A 22,877-nucleotide genomic window follows, 5' to 3' on the forward strand; every position below is an offset into this window, starting at 1 on the left:
AATTAAAAACATAACGTAAATCATAACGTATCGTCAAACCTAACCTAAATTCACTCGTATCGAACAAAACATTATTAAACTTAACCTAAAGCACCCGTATCCAATAAAACATCCATCGAAGCTTCCACCACGGGCTATTCGATCCTTGCACAAAGCGAGCGAGTAATAAACGGAGCTACTGAACTTTCGAGCGTAGAACCGGAACGCGAAATGCCAGTAGTGCACGTATTTATCGCGCGTCTTCAACGGAAAGGAAAATGTCAGTGCTGTGAACCAAGGAATTCTCTCTCTCTCTCTCTCTCTCTTTCTAATCATGTTCACGCGTGAATAACATGCGCGCGCAGGCGAAACGTTATTCGCATTTGCGAACGCGTTTGCCCGCGAAAGCTATTCCATAACGTCCCACACACGTAACGAGAGAGCAGTAATCACGATATCGGCTTTACACGCTCGTCCGTTGTTACATGATTACGCTTCCATGCTTTCTACGCTCCAGGTCATTTGGATCATCTGGGTTCGGTGAAAAGGGTAATACACCAGGATCGATATCTTATTCGACGGACGACAATTTCGAGTATTTCGGGACAAATTTCGAGGTTATAGTCGGTTGACGAGTGCTCAAAGGAATAGGAGAGGTTATGACACATTGGTGTGTTTTGCTCGAGACGCGTACGCTTTGATTGCTAAGAACGTTGAAGGTGATATATAACGTAACAGGCATAGAAGAAACTTTGTGTATCAAGTGTAATATTGTGATCTAGCGTTACGATGTCTTTGAAGCTATTAACGAAGCGTGATATCATACCCGGTATTGTTCGTGATATCATACTTCAAACGAAGATATTGGATTGGACACATCGATATCACGAATTCTCTTCTGGAATCAATTTCTAACGAGCATCAATTTATGATCAATTAAATATTGATGGGTTTTTTTTAAAACCCGAAATCTAATTCGTATCTTCCACGTTAACTTTTTTTTTTTTTATTTTCGATCACACGTATACACGACGCATTCATTAAAGATACGAATTTGATACGAATTGTAACGCATTATTCTCGGAATATGGAATATTTACCTTAAGCAATGATTCAAAAAAAAAAAACGGAAAATACCAACGTTTGTTTCATAACGCTTCGCACGATCTCGCGCGATCGCATTTGACCCAGACCAAGAACCAAAAAAAAAAAAATTTCGCGCATACGAGAAAGTATTCAACGTACGAGAGCGAGCAGAAAGAAAGCAAAGGACAGCAAACGGAATAATAATTCAGGCTTATCCATCCAGCTGATACTTTCAGGCCGGTATCTCGACTTTCGTTGCGACAGATCGATACCAGAACCCGGGGTGGGGCATTGTCGTGGCCCCCAACCCCTGCTCTGCCATGTCCCAACCTCCCCCGGTTGCTGACGACCGCGACGAGGGTCCTGCCGCCGCGCCGGGACACGTAGATCGCTCTCGTCCTCCAACCTTCCTCGCGCTCGCTCCATCCACCTCCTGTGTACACGCTCCTCTTTCTCTCCCTCCCTCCCTCTCTCTCGCTCTCTCTTTCATGCACACGTACACGAACACGTGCACACGTACGCGCGCGTGACCAAGCGAGGGGGTTTCGGTTCGTGCAACGCGCGAACAAAAACAAGCGGCGTTTGGCAAACTGGATATATCGGGGTGGGGCTTGCTCTGCTCAGGGTTTAAGGCTCCTAAACGCCGTTTTGAGCACGTCCAAGCGAACGAAGCCGCGTTTCCCTTCGCCGCATACGGTATCTGCCTTTGCTATCGCGTGAAATTCGAGGCCGTGGCGAGCTCCACGCCGATCGATACTCTCCACACGCCGCGCCGTCCGCTGGATACGTTCTAGGCCGTTCTTAAACGCGAATCGGTCACTCCATGGGGAGCGATTCGATTTCGGGGTTTATTCGAGCGGATTCGAGGCGATTGCTACGCGCACGTAGACGCCCCAATTTTTACGTTCGCGCATTGCTAATCGACGGAACTTTCGTGGATCGAAGGATTTTCACGAGGGATTGATATCGATCGGAGAGAAGGCGCGTAAAATGAATTTGAATAATAGACGAGAGTGCACTGGCTAAGATTCATACCTTTTAGGCGGAATTTCTATAGACGTCGACGTATCATCCGATTTCCGATGAAATCGTAACGGAAATCGCTATTGATACGCGAGTCGACAAATTTAAGATTTTTTCGAGATTTATACGATTGCTGTTGCAATAGAATGAACGTAGACGGCCGATGCTAATAAATGCGTTATCCGATGAAGCGTAAAAATTCGAATAAAATTTATACAATTGCTGTTGGAATTTCGACTAGTAAGTAAACGATAGATTGAAAAAATTACGGTGTCCATGGAAATATGGATTGTTGTCGACGTAATTGTACACGGGCTGGCGAGTTTTCGAGAGATTTCGAGATAAAATTGAATTCACGACTCGATATAAGAACGTATTTCGATGATTACTTTGATCATTTCAATTGTAAAAAAAAGTTAAACCTTAGGAAGAAGAACGTCTATCCCAATCCTCGACCTATATTTCTTCGCAAATTAATCCCTCCATGCATCGAACCAATAATTCAAAGCCACCCTCCTCTCCCCCCTGTGCATCGAAAGCTTCCAAAATCGATCATACCTATTAAAATTAAATTCGAGTAGCCGTCGTTCCAATCGAACCATCCATCCCTCTCCAATCTCCTCAAACTCTCTCCCCCCCTCTTCACGAAACGTTACCCCCTCCCTGCCGATCCAAATTCTACTCATAAATACCACATCTTCTCCTGAATAGAGAATCGCGAGAATTATCAGCACACGGACGAACTGATCGCCGCCGCCCACCGTAAACAAAGAGTAAATCGGCGCGGTAAAGGGACGATAGATGTGTTGTGCAGGGACGGTCGATATCGGTGGCCAATCAAAAGGGCCGGGCGTCGAGAATGAAACGATCCTCGACGCGTGCACGCGAGTTTTTTAACCATTAAACGAGGCGGCGATTGGCATTCTGAAACTGCGAAAACGACGGGTTACATAAAAATGTCGAGGTGTATCGACGCCACGTGTGCGAAACGCCGCGTCGAGGCGTCGCGACGCGCCGCGAATACATATGTCGAAGGGGGGGAGGGAAAAAAGGAGAAAAGGGAAAATAGGGGAAAAAATTGTTAAAACGGTGGCCGAAGTGGGTCTCCTTCCGAGCCGGGATTTTTTCCCCCCGAAAATTTCCATCGAAATAACACGGTCGACCGAATTCGATACACGCGCTCGCCACTCGAATGGAACAAGATGATTTTTAATACAGTCGGAAATTGTCAGTGGAAACATTCGATCGCCGACCGATTGGAGATCGGTGCCTTTTATTTTTCGAATCAAGTGAAATACTTTCTCCTGCAACAATTACTACTCATTTTCTCGCGATACGAAATTAAAATTGTATAAAATTGTAGAAAAGACACGATCCAGCCCGCGAAAACTCGATTCTCGACGACTTGGATCGGTATATCTCCTGGTCGCGTGCTCGTTCGCGTTCCCTTTGGAATGGCGCACAGCCTCGCGGCGAATTAGTGGAACGAATTAAAAATACAGCGGGTCGAGTGGAGCGAAAGGAGGCGCGTATCGATCCTTGGGGAAGAGGCAGGGTGAAAATAGTTTTTCCCGAGCGGAGTGGCAGTTTGACAGAGCGCATCGGTGATATCTCGCGACGCGAATATTCACCACGACGACGACGACGCTCGTCCTCCATTCCCGCGATAGTGGTGGTGGTAGGATCGGTTATGGCGGCGACGATGGCAGTGGTGGTGGTTGATCGTGGTGGTAGTCGTGGTACGTGCACCTGGAACTTACTGGACCCGAAGCGTCCTCTCCTCGGGTCTTTGACCCCGTTGCATCTGGACAGAACGCGCGCTGATAATGCATCGGGACGATTATCGCCGCTGCTCTCGCGATCTTCGAGACGCGTCCAGAGGCGATTTCGCGTCCAATGACTCCGCCATTCGAGAGCGTGTGTGCACGCGCGGCGTGTCGAAAATAGTTGCCGGCTGCAGAGGATCGCGAGGCTTGGCGAGGACGCGTGGCCAAGTAGAGGAATAAATTTTCGGAGATAATCCTTTGTTTCCTTCGTTTGCTGTCCGCAAAAATGTGCGCGCGGTGTAAAATAGCCGATAAACGGTGTTTCCACGGGGATGTGAAAAAAGGCGAGGGAAAAATTTAAGTTTTCGATCACGATCTCGATCGACCGTTTCCACGATCAACCGGTAATCTACACCGCTCTGATTACCGATCCGAAGCTCGAGCTCCTCGAACGAGATCCTCGAGGCACGGTTGGGCGGAGAGAGGAGAGGAGAGGAGAGAGTATCGAGGTAAAAAGAGGGGAGAGAGAGAGGGAGAAGAAGGCTGGGATGTATCGTAAAACGAGCGTGGCTCGTGGAACGAGTGCATTCCCCTTGGAAATTGCGAGGCTGGTGGTACTAAAGGTGCTTAAGCACGGCCCTGTTCCTCGTCTCCGTCCGTTTCCTTCTCCGTCTCTTTCGCGGGTACGCGAGGAGCTCCTCGGCCAAGCGGTTAAGCTAGCGTAGCCGGTTGCCAGTTAGCGGAGCGGCGTGCTCGTATAAAGAGTCTCCCAGTGCAGAAAACGAACCGGCGGTTAATCGTGCGCTCTCCGCCTGTCTACGTACTTACTCTCCACGGATGAGCAAGAAGGAGACGGAGAGGGACGCAACGTATCCACACACGCGTCCTGCGTATCCGCTTCGCCTTTATCCCTCGCCTTCTCTGTCCCTTCGCAACGCCCTTCCTGTTTCTCTATTTTTCCATTCGCCTTCTCCTTCCCCTTCTCCTTCTTTTTCTTCCTTTTCCTCGCTTCCTCTTCGATTTTTGCGACCGGCCGATGTCCTCTCCTCTCTCCTCTTATTTCGGGGGAACGAAATTCGCTGCATGCGTGTAGAATTAAGAAGGAGACCGGGCCAATCGGTACGGAATAGAATTTTATCGATCGGGCGAAACGACGAATTATATTCGTATCGTAATCGCATCGCGATTCCGCTATTGGCAAAGCTATCTTCTTCCCCCTCTCTTTCGCGCGATTACAGTGGAATAATGAAAATTCGTTATTTCAATGGTCGATACGATAATTTTGATTCCTGGTCCCCGAGCGATATCCACGAGAAACGTGGGATTTTATTATGGGACGGGTTTTATCGCGTAATAACGCGAGATATAGTTAATTCAAAGGCGATCGTGTTTGCCTGGACGTTAACGGCGCCTAGCAGTCGCATCTAATATGGACGGGCGCGTCGTTTAGGCCCCCGATACGCCACAGCTTTTGCGACTCTAGCACCACGAGACTTACGACGTACGATGAATAAAATTAAACCGCTTGCCACGGCTCGCTATCGCGACACCGGAATCACGCTCGTTTTCTACACCGATGCTTGTCCGACCGGCATTGTCGCGCGAAATTTATGCATGCGCGTACGATTGCTGGGGGAGGGGGGAAAAAAAGAAGAAAAAAGAGCGCTTTCCACTTAACGAATCGATACAAATAGTGGAATTTCCAGTAACGAGAGAAACGAGAGAATCGATCTAGCCGAGATCTCGAATTATTTATTTCGGGTCAAGGAAAAAAAAATTAGAAAAATCGAGATTGAAATTTATTGCATATTAACTACTTGCGATTGTTTGGTAATCGCGGATAAATTTTATCTTAATAAAACGAACATTTAGATCGTGTTTTCAGAATATTGTTTTTGAGTTGCAACAGCATCGTTACTCTTTCGTATTCAACAAAGGGAATCAGGATTTATAAAGCTGGAATTTTGAATTGAAACAAGACGAAATTTATTATATTGCCTCTTAGCGATCCTCCCCGTAATCGCATATTTTATCCAACCGGATTCTACTTTAGATTAGAATTTTCAAAATATTGTTTCAGCGTTGCAACAGCAGTCGTTACTCCTATTCTGTTGTTTCATTTCACCGTCTGCTCGTACATTCGTATACGCGGCGGAAGAGAGTTAAAAAATTGGAATGGCAATTTCGAAAGCAAGTCTATTAGCGACCGATCCGAAACTCGGAGAGTCCTCGAGACGCGTTGATCGGGCCGACCGACCATTAACCCTCGGCCATCCCACCAGCCCATTACTCTCTCAAGTTAACGACCTAATCCGATAGGAGGCGACCAACTTCTTCGTTCCCCGCCGTGTTTTCGAACGCGCCCAAAGAACCAGACCAACCAGATCCGCGGCGACTCCTCTCCTCCTCGACGCGTTGTGAACGCTGCTTTACACCGCGCGTGCACAAAAGCGGACCGACCGATATCTCTCCCTCTCTCTCCCCTCCCTCCTCTCTCGGCCGCCGAGCCAAGCCCAGCGTCCAAGGTGCGTCACGCTCGAAAATATGCGTGCCTTCCGCCTCACCCTTCGCGGATGCAGTTGCACCGCGGCCAATTCGAACCACACACGCACACACGCGTTCGATCCACGCTGGATACCTCTCTCTCTCTCTCTCTCCCTCTCCCCTCTCTCTTCGCCAAACACACGTGGAATGCGGTTCCAGATCGATCATTTCTCACCCTTCCTTTTTTCTTCTCTTCTCTTCTTTTCTTTTCCTTTTTTTTTTTGGACCGTCACTCTCTTTCTCGTGTAATATTTACTCGTTACTCTTGGAGGAAGAGGTGTTCTTGCTTGGTAAAGGTAAAGTCGGTAAACTAGGTTTTATCGGGGTAAGATAGTTTTCGGTGTTAAACGGTAAGAAGATTACTCGGATATTCGATAGAGCGATAAAGAAGACGATTTGGATAGAGGAGACGCATAATTGTATTCGATTTAAAAAGAATTTTTGAGTTAAAGATCTTCCTTCCTTCCTTCCTTTCTTTCTTTCTTCTATAAAAGTAAGAAATTGAGCGAGTTAAGTTAAACAGCATACGAAAAAAAAAATGATTCAAAAATGTGCCCCCCTCCCTTCCCCAATCGCGTCTAATTCTAACCTCAATTTCTAGAAAATATCAAGAAAATAAAATATTACACGATTCTTCGCGTAAGATCGTAGATCGCGATATTTAAAAAAAGGAAAAAAATGAAAAGTTGAGGCCGAAGAAACGAGACACGGTGTCTAGGGGCGATTCCTTATCGACGATTCAGATAAATCGTATCTTTCCCACGTCTGTCCGCGTTATCGTGCCACGTTAGATTGTTTTCGTTGGTGTATATTTGGACGGCAGGAAAGCGTGGAGGCAAATCATAAAGAGGAAGAGGCTTGTAAAATGGATGTACGTTACGTGTCTGTCGGCCGATGATAACGCGACACACGTACACAACAAGCGTGGTTCCTCGTAACGCGTTAGCAGTCGTATCTATTCTTAGACGCCACGTAAATAACGTATACGAATTTTGTGGATAAGACATACAAGATATACGTACGTGTAAATCCGAGAACATCGGTTTCGACATCACATTTCGCAACGTTCCCCTAATTTCCACGTCCCGCCAAGTTTACCCTCGTCACCCAACTCCAACATCTTCTTGGGAACACGAACCCTCGTTTTCAATCGATCCCCGGCAACGAAACACAGATCGTCCCCTCCTATCCTAACATCTTTCAACGCACTTGCCTTCGATATTCGACTTTTCACACTCGTGTCCCGAACCACGTGATCCACCAGTTTCAGCACGCTCAAAGCAAGGACGACGCCACTTTCCACCGAACACCCGCGATCGCCGAAAATTTCTCATCCAAAAATTATTCCGTTCGTCCGGATGGAGCACTTGCACGATCGTTAACCCAACTACGTTCCTCCCGTTCGTCGAGGTTCGAACACACCGAAACCAGGGAAGAAGATAAATAAATAAAAGAGATCACCACACACTCTCTCTCCCTCTCCAACGAATCGAATACATCACTAGCAAATTTTCAAAGTTCCCCCTCCGAAATCTATATAATCCGACAGTTGTTGGACGGTAGGTGTATCGCGAAAACCCGTCTGGCGAACGTTGTCGAAACAAAGCCCGTTTTCCCATCTCCTGCCAGGCCTCGGAGTGTCTCATCGGCGGCGCATCTCGATACGCCACGAGGATCGCTACGCGAGGAGCAGTAGTAGTGGTGGTAGTGGCGGTAGTGGTAGTGGCGGTAGCGGTGGTAGTGCGGCAAGAACGACACACGGACGAGGAGCATCGCGGACGACACGAGCACCATCACCGTCGCGATCGCGATCGGCATGTGCACAGGCATCGGCATCCACCGAGCGTATGGAAAATTGGAAAAAAGGACGGGAACACGTGGTGGAAGGGTGTCCCTCGCGCGCGGATACGCGTCGATACGCTTCCTCCGAGGCGCATTAGTCGTCCGACATCATCGACTAACTATACCGGCGTGGCGGTGGGACAACGACTCGAGCTGCAGGCGATCCGGGATACAACTGGCGTGGAATACGAATTACACAGAGGGAACAGAGAGCTATGGAATAGTGGCGGGACCGAGGGGGGGACCAAAGAGGGGGGAGCGGAACCGGTAGAAGAAAAGATCGATCTGCCTCCATTGGGTAACGTTTAGCCGGCGTGCTCGTCACTTTTGGTGTCTCTTCTCGTCCCCCTCCCCTCCCCCCTCGTGCACACGGACGGCGTGTGTACGCGTGGTGGTAATCGATAGAGTGTAGTCGCTTCCCTTTCTTCTCTTTTCCCTCCTCGCCTCGTCTCGTTCCGTTTCGCTTCGTCTCCTTTCTTCCCCGTCTATTTCGCCAACAATATTCGCCTTCCTTTCACTCCTTTCTTCCTCGTTCGAAACGAGCATGTAAAAGTATTATCGAGCGCTACGATCGACTCTCGACACCGAACAATATTGCGAGGATATTTTCGAGAAGGAAGCCACTATTTATATACGCACAAGTTTGCTTATCGAGCGAAGTATTCGGTTAGAAAGCTTGTTATTGTTTGTATAGACGGATCAAGCCGGGCGCACTCGTCGGTCGGTATCTCGGGACACGAGGAGCGCGAGGAACGTTCGACGAATTCGAGATAAACGTATAAACTTAAATCGACGATAGATTATCGTATCAGCGTAAATATTAACCGATTAACATCGCCACGATTCAAAATCCGTTTCCAAGGAGCGTATCTCGAACGAAGAATAGGGAAAATAACGCTTGTTTGACTTTGGCCGAGGTGAACCGCCACCTATAATATCAATCGAAACTGTTTCCCGTCCGATACGTTTAATTCACACGCTATTTATAACCGATACGAGAATTATATCGAGCGACCGGAATTCCATTCGATCGCGATAAAAAAAACGAATTCGCTTTTTTATCGCGCGTAAACCCGTATCGAAAATTTTCTTTTCGACTGGCGTGCCTCCGAGTTATCGTCGAAACGCGACTCTCCTTTAAATTCACCCACTTCTTCGCGGAAGGAAGTGTGTCAATCCTCGATAATGAGGCCGGTAGCAGAGCGTGTGCCAGCAAAAATTCAGCCAAACTCGTTATTCGTGTTTCGTCTGGAATCGATGGCCGCGTCCACCAGAGGAGGGGGAGAGGGTCGGCTCGAAAAATCTTTTTCGTTTCGTGCACTCGAAATTAAGCAAGGGAAGAAAATATGGTGGAAAGCTTTGGTCGGTTACTCGAGCTATTTATTATTATCCTCGGGTGAGAGACCGAGGAATTAATTAATGGGCTTGGTAATTAGGCTTAATTAGCCCGACTATTGTTGCTCCGCCGTAAAACGGAACAATTAGGTTCCAACGTACGTATTCGATCGATGAGCGATCGATGATAGAGGGAAGAATTATTTCATATTTACTTATTCCAATTTTAATCTTCTACCATCCGAAGCCCCATTTTACCTCCGTATAATGTAATTATTGGCATCCAATGCAAAATAAAGTAGAAAGTTAAGATTACATAGCATCGTCGAATCGTGAAAAGAAGGAAATTTTTTCTTCATCTCGAATTCGAACGAGTTGCGATTCTTATAAATAGCGCGGAAAATTTCGTGGAATACGTGCACGGTCGATCCGTGTGTTCCGGCCTTGAGAAGCGAAATTATGCAAACTTGAGGAGTACAACGTTTCTTACCCCTCATACGTCGTCAATTTTCCTAATGTTCCCACCTATACCCTCGTTTAATTACCCTTTAACCGCGCACCCCGTTCAGATTAGATTTATTTACAGCCGAATAACAGCATCGTGGTCACACACCCTCATCGCTGCCTCGTAGCTCAACCTATCTGTATCTCGTCTCGAGTATCTCTCTCGCTTAGTCGCGTATAAAATCGTTAGCATATCATACCTCGTATATTTTACGTATATATATATATATGAATCATTTTTGAACGATAACCGATCAAAGTCAGGTCAGAAATCGCGAAAGAAATTATCACGTTCGAATACATTTAGAAATCGTTTTCGTTGGAAAACCTTCGATAACTCCTCGAGGTATTCGAGTGCATCGAATTCGAAAGCATATCTGTTGACGGTAATAAACTCGCGGAAAAACTCGGATGCTTGGCTTGCCTGAATTCGCAAAGGAAACTCTCCTTTCCTTGCGTCCAAAATCGAAAAGAAGGCACGCGATCTCGACCGAAGCCGAGGATAAGCCGAACGTCCACAGATCCGAAAATAATTTCTCGCCACTCACCGTGAATAAAACTCTGTTCTCTCCGTCCGCTGCTCCCCTCCCCCCTCCCCCCTCCGCTCCTTACGTAACGATCTCGCATCCCGAACAATCGATCAGCCTTCTCCCCTCTCCCTCTCCCTCTCCCCCCTCCCTTCCACGTAATCCTCTCCGACGGAGCGTCTCTCGCGACAAGCAAGGAACACTCGAACACACCGAGGTGGAGGGGAGAGGAAGATCGGCGAGCAAGTATTTAATCGGCGGGCGAAGGAAGCGGCGTTCGTCGGCTCGTTAATCATTCAAAACGCGTCGTCGATCGTCGGTCTAACGAGGAGAACGGAGTTCGGTATATAAAAGCTCGGCTAATGGGCAAACCGTTGCCTCCCCCCCCCCCCTTGTCGATCCAACGTTCTAATTCGGAATTTCCACTCGATTAGAGGGACCGTCAAATGCCATTCAACCGGCATTCTATTTCTACCGCGGCCGGACAGATAGTATTCGCGGCTCGGCGCCGCGAATAGAATAGGGAACATCGATGGGGAATCGAGATACCTTAAATAAGTTAGAAGGGTTCGTATAGCGCGGCCGATCGATAACCCTCCCCCCTCCCTCCTTGCCAACGTTTGCGAGAAACGTTGCACACTGTCGAAACTTCGGGAATCCATTTTTGCCGTGGAGAATAGTCGGATGGATGGAGGGGTGGGCGGGCTGCGGTGGGCCACCTAAGGCGATTCGGGAGAGCGGGAGGGAAGGAGGGGAGAGAGGTGGGGGCACGTTTCGGATATATCGCGAATCTTTATCTCGCAACGATGGAGAATAACTTTAACGGCCGGAAACTTTTTTTTTCTCCAGTTGCGAAGTTTTTTTTCAAGTCGTATTATTACCACGTATAGCGCGGAGTATAGTCGAAAGTCTGGTGGAATAATACGTTTGAATCTGTAAAACGTGCGAATTATTTTTTCGTTACTTATTAGTTAGAAACGACGGATATCGTATGCGTTAAAATTTAATCCATAAAAATCCAGTGTACGAGAATCGTAGGAAAGAAAGAAGGCAAAGGAAATTGGAATGTAACGTTTTCGTAACATACGCGTGTTTAAAAAATATGGAAGATCGTAGGTAAGTCGAGAGAAGAAAGAATATCGGAGGAGGAGCGCGTTTGAAACGACGTCTCCGTCGATATAACGGAGGGTAGAGGAGGCGATCTTTTGAAAAAAGTGGAGGGAAGAGAGGGAGGGGGATCGCGTTTGCCGGCGTTCAGGCGGAAATTTACGAACAGGGGGCAGGGGGAGAAAAAAATTTGGCAGCAAGCGGTCAGCCTCGTCCCAAATATCGAACAGCTCCGGTCGATAGCGAGACGGTTTTTCGGTTGCCAAAAGTGGTGGCGTGCGCGACACGCGAGAAAGCCTTTTTCCCTGCTCGAGCGCCGAGCCAAAAATCGCACGTCCCCCTTCTCTTCCGAATTCGAGGCCGCGTGCAAGGAGAATTTCTCGTTTCAACGAATACTCCGTGAACCTTTCTCTCCTTCTTCTCGAACTTGTACCAATTTCGTTGATAAAAGAACGCTTTCTCGTTCGCGCCAATTTTTCTCTCTCCCGGCCAGAGACTCCATTCCGATCGACACGTTTCTTTGAACTAATTCTCTCGTTTATCTCTCGAGCAACGGAAATATCCGATCTTGGGGAACGACGCGTCAAAGAATGGTGCGTGCACGATCGATAGGATCGACGAGGGAGAATCGGGAAGAGAGAATTAGCAACGACGAGGCACGCCACCGAGCGTTTACACGCCGCAAGTAGCGTACCACTTTGTGCCACGACCCAGGGGTTTCCAGTAATTCCACCCGGTTCTTTTCCACGCGAGAGACCGCCACGACCAACGAACCAAGCCCATTACGTCGACTCACAATCCCGTTCGTCCACCGAGTTTCTTCCAAATTCGAAAAAATCCATCCTATTCCTCCTCTACGTTCCACGAGGGCAGCCGCCGCCGATTATCGATCTCGAGAGCCGATTTGCGTTCCGTGCATCGTCGAACATGCACCTCTCGTCAACGGGCGAGATCGCGGCCAGTTTTTTGCCGGTTGGAAACGGTGGCACGGTTTCATTACGGGCGCGAGCCATTTCTCGCTCCCGTCTTGCTCTCTTCCTTCTTCTTCTTCTTCTTCTTTTTCGTCCTCTTTCGAACGCGGAAGTCGGCACTCGTTCCAGAGAGGGAGAGGGAGAGGGGGAGAGAGAGAGAGAGACGGCTGCTTGCCCCGGATGGAGTATCCTGCGCGAACTTTGCACGGGAATACGTGAACGCGTCCACCGTGGATCGATAATCGTCGTTGCGCTGGCTACTCTCTCTCTCTCTCTTTCTCTCTCTCTGTATGTTGTGTGCCGTGCTCCCACTGCGTCGTCGTTTTTAGAGGTTTCTTTTGGGAGCGTGAGTAGACGAGGATCGAGTGGGAGCTTGGAATTTTTTCGGGAGAAACGGGAAGAGGGAGGCTGGTTTGGAAAGAAGGGGAGGGTAATTTCGGATAATTGGGACGTGGAATTGATTGTCGTAAGTGGATGCTCGTTGGCGACGGTGGAAAATGTCGAATTAGATTTTAAACCGATTACGAGGCTCCGTAGGAATTCGATCGTTGTGGTGTTCCACGAAGCTGCATCCATCCGACGCGCGATCGGATTTCAGAGCGGCAACTCTCGATGGGAACGCGGATGCCCGTCGACTTCGACGCGACACGCATCTCTTTCCAACTCTTCCGATTTCTTCGATCGAACGAAAATCCTCCTCCCCCTTCCCACGATCGTCCTTCTCGCGATTAAAATTCCGCTGCACGCTCTTCTCCCCTCCGAGAATTCGGGAATAGGAATCGGCGGAAAGTCGACTCGTAGGGGAGATGTTGGAGAGAGGAAAGATCGTTGCTGCATGGAAAGGATCGCGAGGCGACAGCTGCCCCGAGGCTTTGCCAGCCAGCCCAGTCCTCCGCTCCACGATCGAACGCGCCACGGATACGTTAAAGCCAGACGAAGAGGGAGAGAGTGTGAGTGAGAGGTCACAGCCCACGCCGGATCACTGACGTCATACCCCTTTAAAATCCGAGTCCAGGACGATTTTCTCGCTCGGTCGAGATATCCCCTCGATTCAGAGGAGGAGGAGGAGGAGGAAATCGATCGTCCCTCGTAATTGCCCGGCGAACGTCGGCCGACGTCGAAATCGCGAATGCGACTCGATCGCGCGATGCCTTTGAATAATTACGCGGTTGCACAATGCCTCGTGGAGATATCTACGTGTCCGTGTGCGCGCGTACGTGTGGGAGGGGGAGGTGTATTATAGAGAGCGTGGATCGAGTAGCTGATACGCGGAAAGCGGTGAAACAACCGAGTCCGAGTCGCCCACGTACTTAGCCGGCGGGAATCGATAAGTTGCTGAACTTCCAGGAACGAGTCATCCGTATATATCTAGTGGCCGGTTCAAAAGTGGGGGGATTCGGATGGGAGAGGAGAGGAGAGGCTGAGTAATACGTGCGGTGAATGAGGAGAGCGAGTTTCGAGTTTTGAGCGAGGTAATTTATTCCATTCTGTGTGGCGCGCGCGCGAGGATTGCTTATGCTCTCGGAATCCCATATGGTTCCAGCTTTTCCACGTAACAGGATTCGAATATTTGGACGCGGCGTTAAACGTAAGAGCCGAGTTTCTCGTGCTCCCCCGTAATTCCATATTTTTCGTCTTGTAAAATTACCTTACATTTTTATCCACTCCCCCCTTCCGAACGAAAATCAATGAGTTTTCGTCCGCGCAGGATGAGTGTAATCAAGAAATTCCTCGTAATCCTCGTTCAATCTGCGTTCCAGCGAAACGAGAGAGAGAGAAGCATCGATAAAGCGTATTAATTCAACGAGACCGAGAGACACCTCGTCGATCGGAGGCAAGCAGAGAGAGAGAGAGAGAGAAAGTGGAGGTTCCATGGTCGAAGAGTTATTATTTCAAGTTGAAGAGGGTGACGGTGCTCGAGGGAGGGGGGAAGCGTACAAAGAAAATGGGAGAGGGCGATTAAAGCGCCGGTCCCATTTTCTTTTCTATTCTTTTTCTGGCCGCGAATCGATTACCGGGGCTGAAAGCCACCATTCACAACGGCTCGTCTCTCTCCCCCTCTCACTATCACCCGTAGTCCTTCTTCTCCTCTTCGTCGTCTTTCGCCGTCGTCGCCATAGTTGTCGTCGAGAGGTGATCACGAGGCGTAACGCGGACTCGTCGAACCGAGTCGTAACCGCTGTCTTCTCGAAACGAGCATAGCGGAAAGAACCCATCGATGGAAAAAAAAAGAAAAATCCAGACCCGTCACTTCCGCCCGATCCTTTTCTAACCGAATCGCTCGATGCGTCTTATCTTCTTGCGTCGCGTCCGCCAACAGTCGAAAGAAACGGTTAATAACGCGTGAGAGAGAGAGAGAAGGAAAGAGAACGACGAGGGAATTTCCGCATAATTCTCGTTTGTGCTCCTTCGAGTATCATAGCTTCCACTCTTTTAAACGTAGGACACTTAAAGAATTATTTCTCTTTTTTTCCTCTCTCTCTCTCTCTTTCTCTTCCGCTCTTTTCTCTTGCTTCTCGTCTTCCTGTTAATTTTTTCCTCTTCTCTCCTCTCTCTCTCTCTCTCTCTCGTTTAATTATATGAAGCGTGACTCAACACGTGGGAGGTGCGACAAGAGGGGAAACAACGACGAGAAGGATCGTTCTCTCTCTCAAAGCTCGAGGAGGGTGGCATACCTTTCTCTCTCCCCCTTTTCCACGATTTTCCCCCGATTTTTTTCCCACGATCGAGCGCGATATCCAAGCGAGCGAGTGGAAGAACGCGAGTACACGCCGGTGTGGCGCTTAATTTGAAGCAACGAAAAACAACGCGAGGAAAAAACGATGGAACCGGTACAGAGATACGGTGAAACGAAGGGAGAGAGAGAGAGAGGGATAAAGGGATGAAAAGCAAAATATTTACCGGGCGATATTTTGCAGAAAACGCGCGACAATGAAAACGCACACCACCACCAACCAAACCTCCCCTCAATCGATCCACTTCGAATCACGGATATCTCCATTACCGAAAGGGGTGACGGTGATGGAGGCTGGTTTCTCTAAATTCTTGAACACTCCGTGCCCGTTTATTAATGCCCGCTCGCAATAAAACAGTCGAGTGAGCGCAGATTTCGAAGGTAAATATTAATATGCAGATTCGTCGGGATATATATATATATATTCGATATTAAATAAATGTAAATTTACGTACGGAGCGTATAGCTGTACAGTCTCCTCCTCCTCCTCCTCTTCCTCCTTCTCGTCTCTCCCCTCCCTCCCTCCCTCCCCCAGCTAACTCTTCGCACGCGTTTTGCTATTTGTACAACTTATATATAAATCACTTGCACGATTTGTGCGCGTACACCTGTTGTCATCGGCGTCGGATAAACAAATTAAACAAACGTAAATGTTCGTACGTTTGCAATTACGCGATACATTCTCTCCCGCAGCGATATACAACACCGACGCTATAAAAATCCCTGTTATTCCCCGTGTATTCCATTCGCGTGTATTTCACGCTGCGTGTGCCACGACGCGGCGTAAATTCGTATTATCCTCCCCTTTTAATCCATAAACAACCGTCCGAAGAATAAATTTCGGTTTTATCGACGGATCGCACCTGCCGCGATCGAGAAACATCTTCGACGAGTCCAGACTCTGGACTTATCTTTCGCTTCTTTCTTCGAGTTCAATAACTCGATAAATCGAAACTGTTTTTTAAATGCGAGAGAGAAAAAAAGTAAGCTCGATCCTTGAACGGTTAAGAATTATCCACTCTTTCCTGTTATAATTTACTTTCGAAGAATCTTCCCGCTCAAATTCGAAATATTTGTAAATATTAACCGCGATAGAGGAACTCTTTCCTTTTTTCCTCTTTACAGAAGACAGAAGACGTAATTTCTTATTTTTCTTCTTTCAATCAATCAAGCGAATAAATCGATTGGAAACTAGCTACGGGTCGAAAATCTTTTTTATTAAATGGAGAAAATACGACGTACGAGATTTCAGATCCAACGGATATAGGCGAAAGGTTTCCCGCGATTTAACACGTTGCAGTGGCCTCTGCACGGAGAGGATGACAGTTTTCAGCCAAGAATAGCATTGTCCCGCAGCTTTCATCGGAAGCATCTTAAGCACGAGTGACGGACAACCGGTCGCTCGAAGCCACGCGTCCATCACGCTTGTACAGCTTGGAGAGATCAGCCACGCATACACGCCCGATAAATCTTGTTTGGCACAGCTATCGGGTTTTGCTCGGCTGTAATAATTTTACTTATACGATACGCCTCGTCGAGGGAACACGTCCGTCATCTCCGTAAAAATCACGGAAACGCGTAGAGAAACAGGCAAGAGTTATCGACCAATTTAGGACGCGTGGAATACGATCGAGATCGCGTACCATGTTCGGCTCCAAAGAAATCAACCGTCGCGCAGCGGATGGGCAGAATTTTCGGTAAGAAGAGGTGATGCGATAAACTGTAACGATCGAGAGGCACGCGCGATAGCTCGCATGGTAAGTCAGAGGTGGTCGTGCAGTGACTCAGACGCCGTAAGTGGAAATTCACCGGCGTGCGCGAAGCGTGTTCGACCGAATTAGGAGCATCGTACTGAAATCGTATACCGGTTTATATCTCGTATTGCGAACAACAGGCACGTGTCGCGCGAAACCTCTTATTTTCTTTACCTTTCTCCGAAATGGTGATGGAAAATTTTGTGCAAACCGGAATGAATTCTCGAAATTATAAGGATAATTTGAAACGATTCGAATCTACAAAGATCCCACTCGTTCAGGTTTCTAAGCAATTCTAATTTCTCTTCGAAACGGTGGAGAATCGTTGTTAAACGAATCCAAACTTCCAAATTCCGTTCTTCCAAACAACGGAACAGCCCGAGTTTCGAAAGTCCAATCATCGATTCTTCCCGATCCAAGAAACAAACGTAGACCTCGTTACGAAATGGCGAGCCGAAGAAGCCGCGCGTTGGAGCGGAGAGGAGAGGCAGAGGCGCGGCAAAGAATCGCGGTTTCCTTATCTCTCCACCGACAGAAGGGATATCGTGGATCTGGCGATCGAGGCTAAGTCGGACTTTCCATCACCGGCGCTCGAGTCATCGCGGCGACGTTTCTCGAGCTTTGCCCACGGGTCTCTGCCTACGCCCCTCCCCCTTCGCCTCGTGCGTTCGCGCAACTCTCCGCAACGATCTTCGATTTGACCAAGGTGGGCTGCTCTCTCTCGATCGCAATAAAAGGGTTAATTACTCGCGAGAGTTGAGAAGGTGTGGAGATTTGACTCTGTCCAGAGCGACGTAAACAGAATTAAGCATAATTTTTCCGTATTATTTCGAAACTTTAGAATATATATTAATATTAATTTGGTGTTAAAGAAACTACTTTGAAAATTCACAATTTTCCTGCATCTCATCCAAGTTGGATATTTCGTGGTTAAACGAAAAAGAATACATCTTCTGGATCGCACAAATTTCCTTTTTCCTTTTTCAAACGTAAAGTCGTTAGCTGATCGCGTTAAGACTTTTATATAAGAATTATGAAATGGATCGTAACCGGGTGGACTGGTTGCCGAGTGTTGGTTCGATCCAGTTAATCGTTAAACGTTCACGTCGAGATTAATGACGTTCCATATTATATTAGATATACACTCGAGAGAAATGGATGCTTTTGCCATCGTTTAAGAGACTTTAACGGGAATTAAATAGGTGGCAACGAGGTGCGATACAGCGAATGGTTCATTGAAGCGCTTGCATGGTAAACGGTTAAGGCGAAGCCGCGGCAACTATTTGGCTTGTAAACACGCTTAACTGGCAAATAACCCTCGTAAAAGTACTCGCGTGAAATCTTGGAGGGAAAAAAGATTAATAGAGAACGATCAACATTTTTGTTACACCAAACATCCATCTCGAAACAAACTTGAAAAATATGTATATACACATATGTACGTGTGTGTCTCTCTTACGATTAATCGAACATCTGAAATTATAGAAAATTGTAGATAGGATCTTATCTTATCGAAGTTTATAGAAGAATTACATTTCGAAGAGGTTGAAAGAAAAATGAGATTTCTAAACAAACGAATACCGATCGAAGGAATATTCGAACGAATTGTCTCGTTTTGTTCGTAAAAGAAAAAAAGCGAGCATTTATTTTTTCTCTCTCTCGAAACGGATACCAGTTATTAAGATTCTTGGACCACGTTTTACGAGCCCCAGCCAGCCACGCGAGATATAATTCCGAAACCTGTGCCGGCGAACAGTTAATTTCTCTTAATCGGGGAGAAGGATATTGTCCGGGTGTTGAATATTCAAATTCGTTTCTCATTTCCCCTCCCCTCTCTCTTTCCTTATTCTTCCCTACGTTGCAAAGATCCCTGGAGGAGTGTTTGCCAGGCCGTGGCCCGGTTCTGGTTCAGGGTCGATGGACAGAGATCGTGATCGACCACTTTCCAACACGGAGGGACAAGGAGAAAGGAGAGCGCAATCAACCAGGAATTCTAGCGACGAGTTTTGGAATTAAAATTTCGAATCGAGGGTAAATACGAATAATAATATTGTGAGAAAGCGTCTTACGATTAATACATATACACACATATTCTCTACGTCGAAGTGGGCTCGGCTCTTCTATTCCATTCGACTCTTTTTCACATCTTTAAAAAGCGAATCCACCTATTGGCTGGATCGAGCAAGAGGGGAAAAAAATCGGAGAGCTTGGGATATTTCCACGATATTCGTTACGTTTCGAATCGATGGACGGATACGTCACGTAGGCAGCTAGCGCACAGCTGATGTCAGCGAGCGGGAGTGACGTCAACGCTCGTTATCTCGACCGGTGTAACGATTGTTCGCTGGAACAATCTTGGGGGAGGGGGAAGGAAAAAATCGCCGTCCAAGAAAAACCCGAGCTCCATGCATGTGAGCTGAATTTCTCGCTTGTATTTCGTTCCACGGTAAGAAACCATGCTCTCCCCTCTCCTCTCGCCGAGCACAGTCTCGCGTACTTTCTCGTCGCTGCCTCCCCCCTCTCTCTCTCCCTCTCTCTCCGTTTAATCGTGGAACGATAATGGAAACACCTTATTTGCATACAAATGCGCGCAAGCCCTCCGCGTTTCACGGATTCGCCGATTAATCCAGGGCATCCTTAGAAACTGTCGAACGTCGCGGCTCAATGAATCGATGATGTGTATATATATATATATATGTATAGTGTCGTCGATGATAGGATGATGGGAAAGTTATCGAGTATTAGAAAGTTGGCGTTGGTTTTCAAACGTGGCTCACCTGGAAACCTGTGTATTGTATATTATATTATACAGGTGGTCACCTCGCAGACGAGCCGAGTTGGATTCCTTCCTTCCTTCCTTCGCACTGATCGTACGTTTCTATCCATTCGAGCAGGCGATCGATGAGAATCGATCGAGATAAGATTAACGTCCGATACGAGCAACGCTAATAGGGAAGAGATAACGGAAGTGTACGCGTGCACGGATCTTCCTTCCTCCTTCTCCTTCGATCGAGCATTCGATTGCGAAATGGTAGCGTGTACAGAGATAGGAATGTACCGTGGAGGAATTCGCGCTCGGAAATAGGGATTGATACCGGAGAGAGTTTCCAGTTCGTGGGAGTTGCGGGATACAGGGTGTTTCACGTGACTGGGCACGGCTCTGACTAAGGAGAGAAGGAAGGCAGGATAAAATTAAAGGAATAATTCGAGCGCGTGCACTTGATCCGGAAGCTAAGGTATTTAAAAACAGCGATCCTTCCCTTTTCTATCGAATCTTATTCTCGAACCAGTGGTCGCCGATTAGAAGAAACGAGACAACGCTCCTCTCCCCTTGTGCAAGAGGGGGTAAATACCGAGAGAACGGCTGCGCGATTATTATACCGTTGCAACTTTTCTGCCACGCGGAATGCAGATATTCGAAAGATTACACGGTTAGCGCGGCCACGCCGGGGCTTTCCCGCCGCGACGGAGTTTCCGCCATCGTTGGAGCAACGACGAGGGGGGATGGGGACCGGTTGAGTTGGCCGGTAAATTTTAGAACTGGATTCGCTGCGACCCGCCACCACCTTCGATCCATCGCGATTACTTCGCTTTCCAGCCGCGTTTCGCAATCGTCGTTAAAAGGTTCTTAGCATCGTCGAAACGATCGGTGTTACGCCGTTCGTGTTGCGTCATCGTGATCGACCACGTTACACGCGATCGTTTATCGTCGGAACGAGAGAGAGAGAGAGAGAGAGAGCGTGTGTGCGTTTGCCGCCGAGTCCGTAACGATCATTTTGAATAACCGAGCGATTTGGTTTCGAGCAGAAGGCACCAGTGATAGTCTGTGTGGATTTATCGTGGAATTGCGCGTGTAAAGAATTTACCAATTGAATAGATCTTTAAAGCGATCTTCGAGGAAACTCGAGTTGTTCGGGAAAGGAAAAAATCGTTTCGCGGAAGATGTATATTTGTACGAATGATTCTTGTGTAGAATAACGATATGCTTATTCATTGTTGAGGACAAAGTTCAATGGATAATTTTGGACAACGAAACGTTTTTCGGACCGATTTTGAGGAAATTGTAGAGAAAAGATATACGTGATAAAAAATCTCGTGGTTCGTCGTGGGATAGCCGATTAATTCGTTACAACTAATCTTGATATCGTTTACTTACTACGATACGAATGGCGAATTGTTCTGGGTTATGGTCGAATTATATTAGGCGCAAAGGATCGTGCATACGTAGCAATTAATTTATTACCACTCGTCTTTGATCTCCCAAGCATTTAACCCTTGCTGCCCGTTAATTACCTCAGAGATAACGGTTATGGGTGTTATGCCTATCTCTCGATCTCGTCGATCACGCTCGTTTTCCGAACGAAGAATTAGAAAAGAAACTCCACCGAGACGAATCCACTTTCCAATTATATTTAAACGTTTCGCCAATATTATTATTATTTATTTCGCATTGATAGTGACGATTATCTTATCGTTATCGAGAAAAATATTACTCACTTTCTCGTGACATCGCATTAATTACATTAATCATTTATTCGGTAAGACGGATACTTGGTAGGTAGTTGGCGCAAACGTTGAATGCATGCAGCGTAAACTAGAAACACGAACACACGTCGACGTTATAACCAGCTCTGGACGTCGTGCGTCATCGGTTCTCTTCGTGGCACCGCGAAAAGGTCACCGGCGAGAGAGCATGTGTAAAGACGTGTCGGGTCTCTCCCCGTATCCGTCCACGTATAAGCGATTACGAGAGCGGTATGGAGCTAAACTGCAGCTGCACTTAAGCCCCCGTCTCCCCATCTTGCATTTCCGCATTGTCCGCCATTCTTTCCTTCCTTTCTTTCTTTCTTCCCCCCTCCTCCTCTCCTCTTTTTTCGCCGCGATCGCCGATTTCTCGCCTCGCGGCCCATTGTTACGAGATACCCGTCCCGTCCCCCCGATTTCCCGAATGAATTTCCACCCACCGTGCGTTATTCGACGAATATTCATCGAAGTTTTCCAACGATGTGGCGATGTGGTTTCGAGGAAAAGGAGCGCGGGCAAAATTCACCGAGATTATTGCGTTTTTTCCCTTCTTCCTTTTTAAAAAGGGGAACCTTACGTTAACGAATATTCGGTGTGTTTGGGATAAAAATAATCTCGTGGAAAGTAAATCGTAAGTTATAATCGTTTTTGGATGAGAACGATTCGTCGATTCGGAGAAGAAAGGGGGATAGAACGGGATTACGAAAATATTGCACCGTTTCGCGAAACGTTGTTACGATATCGCGTAATTTTCCCCGGGGTTTACCGTAACTCGAGAAATCGAGAAGTTACGTTAAATCGAGACAAGGCGAGTTGTTCGAAACTCGGAATATTTATGCGCGTATTTCTCTAGGCAGGGATGCTTTGAGTTTAGCAAGTTTGATTGACCGCTATTTGTTGGTCAATGGAACGGAGATATGAATGACGCGCTAACTCGACAAGCGTATGTATATATACAACGATGTTATCGCTGAAAAAAAAGTATCCTTGGACTTTTGTTTCTCAATGTCAAACATTTTCGTCACGATGGACACGATGGTGAAGGCACGATGAGCTGTGTAAATAAAACTATCGGTATCGATTCGTTCCGGGGAAAATTTACGTTGCGAGAAAATTCGAGGTGACGTTTGTTTACGCGTGGATGAGTCCACTTGGCGTTCGAAGAAATGGCGGCCACTTAG

General features: G+C 47.4%; 1 protein-coding gene across 11 annotated transcripts in view; it reads right to left on the reverse strand.

Annotated features, from left to right (window-relative positions):
- Nucleotides 1-22,877, reverse strand: part of LOC108002081 (bromodomain adjacent to zinc finger domain protein 2B) — a 136,191-nt gene that overhangs the window by 67,986 nt on the left and 45,328 nt on the right. Inside the window, exon 1 of one of the 11 annotated variants that reach the window (XM_062086805.1) lies at nucleotides 19,950-20,393. The exons of 9 other annotated variants lie outside the window; for them this stretch is intronic. The gene's annotated coding sequence lies outside the window, so the exon portion shown is untranslated. Of the gene's footprint in view, nucleotides 1-7,420; nucleotides 10,105-19,949; nucleotides 20,394-22,877 lie in introns of those variants that run through there. One more of the 11 variants, XM_062086803.1, reaches the window with a different exon arrangement.

This window comes from Apis cerana, linkage group LG1, assembly GCF_029169275.1.
Source record: "Apis cerana isolate GH-2021 linkage group LG1, AcerK_1.0, whole genome shotgun sequence".
Taxonomy (NCBI): Eukaryota; Metazoa; Arthropoda; class Insecta; order Hymenoptera; family Apidae; genus Apis; species Apis cerana.